The sequence below is a fragment of the Pyrus communis genome, chromosome 3, assembly GCF_963583255.1.
Source record: "Pyrus communis chromosome 3, drPyrComm1.1, whole genome shotgun sequence".
Lineage (NCBI taxonomy): Eukaryota > Viridiplantae > Streptophyta > Magnoliopsida > Rosales > Rosaceae > Pyrus > Pyrus communis.
The window spans coordinates 26,590,563-26,601,329 of record NC_084805.1 but is presented as its reverse complement, the minus strand read 5'-3'; positions in this window follow the sequence as shown (position 1 = coordinate 26,601,329).

Here is a 10,767-nt window from a genome sequence, read left to right as displayed (position 1 = left end):
TTCCTTTGTTTTCTTCGATCTTTCGGCTTTTCAGAGGCGTGTCAGACCGGTGCAAGACTGCTGTCTGCAAAGAGAATGTGGAACTTGAAATGACGTTTATGTCCTTGCTCGATCAATTCGGGTTACGGTTGAGAAGTCTAGCTTGAGGGTGCTTTTTATATTTTGGGATGTTAGATATTTTTTATTTTATTTTTAATAAACGATTTTTTCTACACTAACGTATTGATGATATAGTTTAAATTCATCTTTAACGATAATTGAACATCATTTTGTATCTTCTAATTTCTTCTGATCTTTGGAACTAATTGGGCTTTCAAAAGCTGATTAGGAATAAGGTTATGAAAAGGTGGGGTCATGAAATCTTAATGAATGATAATAATCTAGTGCAGCAAGAATGCAGGATGGAATGTAGCAGATTGGCGTGGAGTGAGATATTATGAATGTATTTATTTTATTTAAAATGGATCCCCTACTGGGCAAGTTTTTTTTTTTTTTTTTTTAAAAAAAAAAATTCTAAACGTTTTTCTTTGTGTTGGTTAAGATTCTAATTGGTCAACGTTATTATCCAATAAATGAAATTAATCTATTTTATGAGTATTTATCAAATATAAGTTAAAAATTAACTTTTAATTTCAAAAATATTATTTTTTATAAAAACGTTCAAATATATATAAAATTTCACTTGAATAGACACAAATACCCTCAACTTTAACAATTAAATAAATTAAAGGTTTTTTAGCTATTGTCGCCTCAAGCTTCAGTCCAACTTCACCTTCGCTTCTAAACTCCACCACCACAACCCTATCCCTTTGGACCCCCTCATCACCAACATTGAGCGTTGTCGCGGTTACTGCAAGTGGAAGCAGCAGAATTTCAATCATGCATTCAACGCCTTTTTTCTTACTAATATCATTTTTTAGTTTTAAATATAAAAATAGTTTTTAAAGTTAATCCACATGTCGTTATATGATTGTATTTGTGAGACCCATGTGGTGCCACTTCATCACACTAACAGAGCAATTGACAGATTTTCACGAAAAAACTAAAATGATCACGATGGACAAATTCAAAGAAAGACTAAAATGATTCACGATAGAAAAATTCAAGAACACTACTATTGATTATCATTAATTATTAAAGACCAGATTAAGGAGTTATGTCAATGTTACGAATCATTTTGGCTAAAAAGCCCTTAATTTATTTTCTTGTTAAATTGGAGGATATTTGTGTCTATTTAGGTGGAATTTTGGATATATTTGAAAGATTTTATAAAAAGTGACATTTTTAAAATTAAGGGTTAGTTTTTTGTTATATTTGATAAATACAGCTATTTATTTTATAACATTGTGAACTGATCTTGATCTAACTTGTAGAGAGAAATTTGACATGAGATGCATAGTAAAAACACATTGGTGTAACTAATGTACGGTAAAAGTATTCTAGGCATTATCGCAATCTAGATATGACCAAATTACATTCTTCTGTCTTTCAAAACCCTAAAAGTCGAGACAATGTGGTTAATATTGCACCAACAATATAATTTAGGATCTTTTCTCACCAACAAGACAAACCTTTCACACCAACCATGAATTATACAAGCGTTGAGAAATTAGTTGGGCGTTCCATGAAGTAGACCCACAAATGATTTATGTGTGCCACCATGTCCATTTGCACGGATTTAAATTGAGGTTGTTGATGTGGTATTAATAGGCATGTTTGAATATGCTCTACAATACCTAAGAATGTTTTTTAGTCAAAAACACTTTTAACATTATTTGACTTAAAAGAATTTAGGAGTAGTAGCGTTTCTAACGCAATGTGACAATCAACGAAAAAAATATGAGAAAGCTCAAAATTATTTGACTTGTGATCACACAGTTCTCTCTAAAACAGTATATTATGTATGGGTTCCCATCGAAACTCCAAAACGAATATGTAAACTATGAATACTTTGATGTTTGACATCTGTCAAGCTATTGTTCGATCTACTCTACCCCCGCCATATGTTCTACAACAGCTTCCTACATAATTATTTCCAAACGATCTACTCTACCTTGTGATATCAACTATAGAATCAATTTTTATAGACCTCGTTTAATACGTGACTCCTCTAGTCTAGCATCTCTCCAAAGTGAACCCTTTCAAAGTTCCAGAGACTTTTTAGCTTGAAAAACAAAGAGTGCGCTACCAGATATTGAAACACATAAGAGTCATGTATTATATATAGCAGCCACGACGTCCCCCTATGATTGCATACAGCCATACACGTCCTTATCACACCTCTGACATCCCCTTTGTACACACACATTAGTTTTGTCAGGTTTTGCTTTCCCTTATCTTTTCAGCTCCATTATTGCCGATTCCAATCTCCAAATGCCTTCTGGGACTGAGTCTCAGCTCTCTTCCCCTTCTTCTTCTTATTCTTCACCTGGGTTGCCTGACACTTGTCCTCCTCCCACTTCTCCAACTGTGCAGTTGGTCCCAAAATCCACTTCTGATCGACTTCTTCAGAAGTTCTTTGATGCCGCGGAGTTCGACTTTGATTACGAGCAGAGCGGACTGTGGTCTCCTCCGGTCCGGCGTACCGTGTTCCTGAGCTCTCAAGGTAAAATCTTCACTGAACGAGAAATGCTTGCCAGACTTTCAACCCTAACGGATGCTCCTACTGCAAGACACGATAAAGTTTGTTTTGGGGTGAGTTGCTTAAGCTTCTTGTTTCGTTTTTGTGATTGGCTTACCTCTCTGCTTTTTTATCGCGCTTATATTGTTTCACACTTGGTTTTATATGTATTTATTTGTCTGCTTTTTTTTTTTTTTTTTTTTTTTTTTTTCCTTTTTTTGTAGGGATGCTGGTGTTTTTGAAGGATACTGTGAAGCCATCAGAACTCCATTTATGAGATTTGCAGGTCAAGAAACCAATTCAAATGAAACAAGAAAAAAGAAATAGAGAACCCCATTTTTACTTCTCTTTTACTTTTTCATGTAAATGTTCCTTTTTTTACAGCCGAAAAAAGGAAAAAGAGTATTTAGAGAAAAGAAATAATTTGGCATCGACCCCTTTTATTCTCTGAGTTTCTTTTTACTTTGTTTTTGGTCTTTAATTTCGTTTACAAAACTGGGAAGTTTTGTAATTTGCATATATATGCTTAGTTGTTTAATTGCAGTACTCAATTAGCCAGTGATTCCATATGCATAAATGTCATGAAAATGTTAATGTAACTAGGAGTGAAAAACTATTGCTCATGTATTTGTATTCGGAAGGGAGATTCGGACTTTGGGAGAGTGAGAGATTCGATGGGGATTATCTCTCCTCTCTTTTCCCCTCCACTCCCTCCCCTCCTCTCACAGTAATTTTTTTCCTTCTTTCTCTCCGTACAAGATGAAATCATGAGCCTTCAAATAGAAGGGAAGGAAAGGGGAGGAAAGAAAAAAAAGAGAATCCTTGTCCCTTCTAATTAGATGTTTAGAAACTGTAACCTTTAGTATTAAATATTTATCTTATGATGTATTCTAATGTCCCTATTTAAAGGGATCCTTATGTACTAATAAATTAGTCAAGTGAGTGAATTATAATTAATCTAAGAAGAGGTGAGGTTAGGCTGGTTCGTGTTGAGTAAATCCACGATCAATGTAAAATGAATTCATTGCCCCTTATTGAGTGATTCTCAGTTTTATCTCCATCTCCTCGAGACTCCTTAGTTTTTCCTATATCAATGGCCCATAGTAAACTTTAGCTAATGTGTCAGTTTCATGATGTTGTCATGGAGCCAGACTAGGCAGTAGCCACAATTCTGATTATAACTTGTAAACATTAGACGCAATTTGGTTACTATATATTTTAGCGGCCCCCACCCCCACCCCCCCACCAAAAAAAAAAAAAAAATGGTTACTATTTCTACCTAGCAAACTCATCTTGCAAACAATTTCCCGTTGCACACATTGATCTTTCTGCTGAGCAACACATATCAATGAAACGGACCTCAATGTCACAATAATATCAATGTGATGGAACTAATCACATTGTCAAACAGAATTGTTCACCAAAAAATAAAAAAGCAGAAATGTCATTTGAGCGTATCCAAATCAATGAAATCTGCTATGTAAAAAAATTAAAATACATAATACCTTATAATTGAATTTTATACAATCACAATACATCTCGATGTAGGTAAGTTTCTCTTGACATTAGGCTCATTAGCTACCATGCTGTGATTAGTGAGGTCATGAAACATATCCCAAAATCACAGCTCATTCAGACGAACTTGTAGGGTCCTCAAATTGCAGTTTTTGCATTTAATAGTAAGGGGAATAACATCCTCCAGATCATGTCAGCATCTATATCATGCAGTGATGCCGCGCCCAAGGCTTTATTTTCCATGTGGCAGTGCTTGACAGTCACAGACATCTAAATTTGCTGCAGAAGCTCTGTTTTATATAATCTTTGAACTTTTCCAGTTGCACAAAGAGATGTCTACTTTTAGCATGACAAGGTCAGGAAACTTAAAAGGGAAGACTGAAGAGCCTTCATCAAAGCTTACATTGTACAGAGAAAGATTGCTTTTCAAACTATGCGGCCACCCCCGTTCATACCTGAGGTGAATAGCTTACCTATAAATTAGGACGCAGTTGTGACGATATCACAAACTAATCAAATATTACAATGTGTTTTAACTTTCTCACGTAGCAATGTTTAATTGGTTGAGATACCGCCACAATGCATTCAAGATTTCCAGTTATAGGTAAGTTATCGTACACGAGGTCTCACTTTGGAAAAAAAAAACTTAGATATTGCCTAATCAACTGGATGTTGAGGTACACTCACAATGAAATAAGCCCGCACTATGCATAAGCATTACTTCCAATATACAAGAACCCACCCTTTGTGAGAGTGACTTGACCAACTGACTTGACCAACTGACTGAATTACTCAATATTTTCACTTCTTCTCGTTCTCCTCAATTCAGGATGGTCTAGAGACTCGAGACATTAGGGTTTTAACAGAGAATTAAAAAAGTATCCATTTTTCCGAGTACTTATAATCTCATTGAATATCATTAGAAAACATTGTATAAGCTACACATGTGTAGAAAGTAAACTGATGTTGAAAAAAAGGTTCAAACCTCCAGATCTATAAGGAGATTTGGACCTCGTGATCAAGGCTATAATTCCACAGTTACATCAAATTTTGAAGTAAATTTTTCCCGCAGAACCCTATAATCTTTGATTGCTTTGATGTTCCTAAAGAGTCCTCTGCCTTTCATCTGCTGCTATGAGTATTTACGTACACCTGCAACGAGAGAGACAGGAGGTGGCCTTAAAATTAAATGGGCGCCGCAGCAGTCCCAAGGAAATGCTATATCGAAAACGAAAATTCTAGTGTGCATCTATGTATAATATATATGACGGAATTTAATAGCTGGATGTAATTTATTTTAATATCTACAGATCAAAATTGTTAGAATATCAAGCTCCATTTTTTTCGCTTACAGAGTTAAGGTTGATAACAGAATACATGCAGCAATACACTGGTACAGTACAGGGTCTTGTTCCAAGATTTCCTTTCCTGTAATTCCATCTTCCAAAGTTTTAAAGTAAACATCGTAGTCCTTCTCGGGAGGCGGGCTTTCGGGATCCATGTAAATGACTGGCTAAATGGTATAACACTCTTAACCTGCAAAGGAATTATAACTATGCCATAATCTGCAAAAGTTGATGAATGGTAACACACAGTGTAGAAACAGCACTTTAAGGGTGGATGTCTTGCGGTTGCATACGGGCTTTCTAACGCAGCAACGCAAATTTGAACAACCTTCTCTTTTGAAATCAGCCCTGTATACATAATGTAAATCATAACATTCAGAAGGGGAAGATGCCATCTGCGATTATCTGCTGCCCAAGAACCCAATTCTGGTAAGTATTCTTTGAAGTACTATTACCCAGTGGCGGAGCCACATGGAGGCCAGGTTAGGCCCAGGCTTATCCTGAAATTTTACTAATATATATGTATTGTTTGCTAGTTTTACAATAACATAGTGCATCGGTAAGTGGATTTTGACAATTCCATTGGCCATGGGTTGGAAGTTCATTGACGTCAAGAACCCTTTTAAAAAAAAAAAAAAAAAAAAAAAAACTAAACTTTATAATTAGTCTTTTGTTTTAACATATAAAAATTAATTCTTTTTTTTGTTCTGTTTATATAAAATAAGGTCTATAAACCTTATGATTGGCCTTATGTTTTACCACATAAAACTTGATTTCTTGTTTAACAATGCACCTTACTAATGCAAGTTCGAATAGACTTAATCAGTTGCACATTATTCTCTAACCACAGTGAACCACACTGAGTCTGAGAAAAACATAACCTTATTAGCAAACTATTGTTTGTGCCAGTCTGAATCCCTTGAGTGTTGCCATGTAAAGCCAGCCCACTTCAAATCAGTGACCCAGTGTCCAAAGCCCGGTTATCACACAATATAATGTGCGTAACCATATATATTGTATTACAATTTTTTACTTCCCATTCATGCTTCCTTACTCATAAAAACCAAACCATATGTGGTCTCACTTTAAAATTAGTAATCAAATATCTACAAAATCTGGAATGAGATCAATTAGATGTCTTGATTCAAAAGTGATTAGTCAAAAATGAGCTTTTTGATAAGCTCACTTTGAAGAGAGTTTCAAAGACTCAAACTGATGAAGTTGCAATTCAGTGAAAGGGATACAAAATTTTCTAAAACATTAATTTTTTAAGAGAATCAATTTCCATGATTGAATGTATAGCCTCGGTTTTCTGCGTGAACGAGTTTTTAATGCTAAAATTCAAAACGAAACTACAAAAATTCCCATTTGTTATCTTGGTGGAGGACTCAGGAAAGATTGAAGAGTATCCATGGAGTGATTTTAGAGTGCGTCCAACTTCTTCCACCAACCACCAACTACGCGTAGGTCGGCATTGCCACTGTTGTAACCACGGTTGGAGGTGAGATTAATGTACAAATATTTGAACTTATTTGTTTAGAATCAAATATTTTGGATTTAGTTAATTATCTCTTTAGATTTTGGCATAAATCTCATAGTTAGAAAATAATTTTGTTAGCAGTTGTTGCTGGTACGCGGTTGCGTGGGACTGCTGCAGAATGCAGATGCCATGGAATATTATTATAACATATATGCCTTGGGGTAGCTATCAAGTTTGTCGTGTTATTATGCAACCATAACCAACTAATCAAATTGTTTATGTTTAATATAATACACAAATAATAATTCAAAGAGTAAAGAATCTAATAATTCCATCGCAATGTCCTATCTTTTGTTAGCAGCCAAAGGTCAATGATATGTGCGAGACGTGGACTACAGTCTTTTGCAATTTAGACTCTTATTAGTGTAACATTATTAACAAAGTTTGACTTAATTAGTTAAGATCAGAAGGCTACAGGACTAAACAGAATCGTGAAAATTCTTTAGCATTATATTTAGTAGACGTGTTAAGATCATAGAAGAGTGATAACTATGTTATTTCTTAATAATTTTTCTTTGTTTGACCTTGTAGCATTTGTGTATTATATTCTCCATCTTTTTTTTTTTAATTGAAACGGCAGAGAATTTCATTGCTTTGAAGAACAAGTCAATACACGGAAGCAATGCAACAAAAGATTAAAACAGTAGCTAAACTATTCGGCACACTCTTTAAGAAGAAAACCAGTAATGAGGTCCAGCGGTTCCTCAAATCCTGAACAAAGAGAATCACTGAAGAAGACAGTACAAGCTTAGCGTTGAACATGTTGCATTTGCATGGGTAATTGACCTCTTGCATAATTCAGCCTCAAGTTACGTTTTTTTTTTTTTTTTTTTGTATAGATCGAAAGTGCAAACAACTCTCAAATTATACACCATTAGATGGATCATCAGTTTAATTAAAATATATTCATCCAAACTTCAACTCTCAAGAGAAGGATATTCAAAAGATATTATACATTTTCTTGTGACAAACCCTTATGGGTCTACTTCATTTTGCTCCTAATTAATTTGTATATCATATCCCATGAACCGTTTATTTGGTTTTTGTAGGACCCTTTTCCTTTGTTAATTCATGGGTTTTAGTTTTATATATTTTTATTTAAACAGATTGAAAATATAAACATATGCCAAGTATCATCACCTAATTTCGACACATACATATGGAGCAATTATTTTTTATGGCATGCATGATTCTCAATAAACAAAAATTATAGCAAATTTGGGTTTCGCAAGTAAATATTATCATAATTTGGATTTAATAATAAATAATTACCTCTCCAAATAGGTTTAATACATGAATACTTTCACAGGATTTAACAAGCAATTGATATTTCATGATCAAGGATGTGATACTATTTGTAGTAGTACAATTCCACATCCATTCACTGTTCCTGGTACACAATAATATCAATTGCCTAAACTCTAATCTCAAAAATATGTATCGACATCGAATGGAAAAAAAACCCCATAAGAATATCATAAAATAAATTAAAATCAGAATCATATGGAGGCCTCCCATGGCCAATTTGAGCATGCAAGCCCATAACAGAAAAAACCATGTCAATATTTTGACTTAATGCTAGCTACCATTACTATGCATAAAACAAATCCGCATGATACCGCATACACTACGCAGAAAAACATACCCCAAAAATGCAAGAGATATGGTGCTAAATTTCCTGCATTGTCGGCATTGAATGGCGCAGCCGCCCAAGGAAGAAAAAAAGTCCATGTAGGGCACAATGTCAACAAAACAACCCTTAAATAATTTACCCATGTCAGCTGCTCAGGTATCTTCATTAGACAAGATTTATCTGCCTCCATGGCCAAAAAAGTTTATTGTCTGACCATATATCATAAGTTTCAGCACATGAAAAGAAAATAATATATATATATATATATATATATATGTGTGTGTACCCTTATTTTCACCATACATCATAAAGTTTCAGCACATGAAAAGAAAATAATATATGTGTGTGTACCCTTATTTTCACCTTTTTTTTTGCCGAAATCCTTATCTTTACATATTTAAATAAGCATTTTCTTCGTGACATTTATTAATTAATGGGAACACTTCTATGATTTGGTCTAGCTAGTAGAATGGTGTGACTCATAAGATATGAATGCCATTTAATAATATTCCATTTGCATGAGACCAATTAAATTTCCTTCATAAAAGAAATTGAGAGAGAGCAAAAATTGCAAATACCATTTGACAAATGATATATGACAATGGGGTGTACTATCTACACACTCCATTTTACTTTTTACATATCCTTGATAATTTATGTCCGTTGATCTTTTTCAATTCATCCGATTCGACAGTCGAAAATTAAAAAGGTGTGTGATAAGTAAAATGGGATGTGAGAATATCTCATCCCTACGACAAATTGTTGTACTATTTCTCATGTTTGTCAAGTCCATAGATCCGTCAATAAAATGACTAGGGACTTCAGAGTACAAAACGTACAACTAAAGCGTGCCATATCGAGTCATAGCTGTTAAAAGGGGAATTGTACATGTGGTTAGTCCAAGTTATACTGGCTGTGAGAAAATAACCTTAAAATTTTGAAAACTGATCTTTGAGCTGTATATATTTGACAATTGAAGAAAAAGCTACCATATATTTTGAACAGTATATTGTTTATTGCCAAATGCAACCCTTTAAATTAAATTAAACGCGTGGTATTACTATTTTCAATGATCTTATGATCGTTTTACTATTTGGTAATTTTATCCTGGAGTCTCTCTGTTTCCTGTGTGCACACGTCAGTTTGCTCTACCTTCCCAGAGCATCGAAAACTCTCAGTAAATATTTTGCAACTTTCTGTTTCAGCATGCATGCATGGCCAAAATATTCAAGAATAATAATGCATATTCTCAGCAGCTTTGCTTTGGGTGTACGGGCTAGCCCATGGTGCGGTCAGCTATGATATACTCAACTTCTTCTTTTACGGAATTATCATCTACGTGCGGAAAGTTGTCTCTTCTTCGAAATATGATCGTCTTGAATTCTTATTAGAGGGGTTCAGACCTTAATTAATCGAAGAAATTAGTTGCTTTTCAAAAGTAAGAGTAAAAAGCTCAATAAAATTATAAAGGGTAAATTATATTTTCATACCTCAAGTTTGGGATCTATTTCAATTCTTTACAACATCTTCAAAACATTTCACTTTCATACCTTAAGTACTATTTTATTTCAAAATAATACCTCTATTACATTTTTCATCCGTTGATTCGTTAAATGCTGACATGACTGCCACATATATGTCAAATGTCTCCCTTTTCTTCTTCTTCTTCTTGTTGTTGCAGATATGGGTCAGTTGGGAGGGGGGGGGGGGAGGGATAGTTTCATTTTTTTTTTCTTTCTTCCTCCCTCTTCTTCTTCTTCTTGCAGATTGTGGGTCGCTGTGTGTTTCAATTTTTTTTTTTTTTTTTTTTTTAGGTGAGAAAATTCAAGTTTTGGGTGAAATGCGATGGGTTTTTGGATGGGAGGGGAGATGAAGAGAGTGGAGGAGAGGAAGGTGGTTGGGATGCTTGGGAGGGACAAGAGGGGTTGTGGGGGTAGGGTGGGTTTCTGCGTTTTCAAGTTTTTTTTTTTTTTTTTGGTTAATTCATGTTTAAAAAATAAATAAATAATTATTTTTTTGTCACATGGCAGACATTTGGCAGCCACGTGACATATATGTGGCAGTCACATCAGCATTGAATATATCAATGAATGGAAAATGTAATGGAGGTATT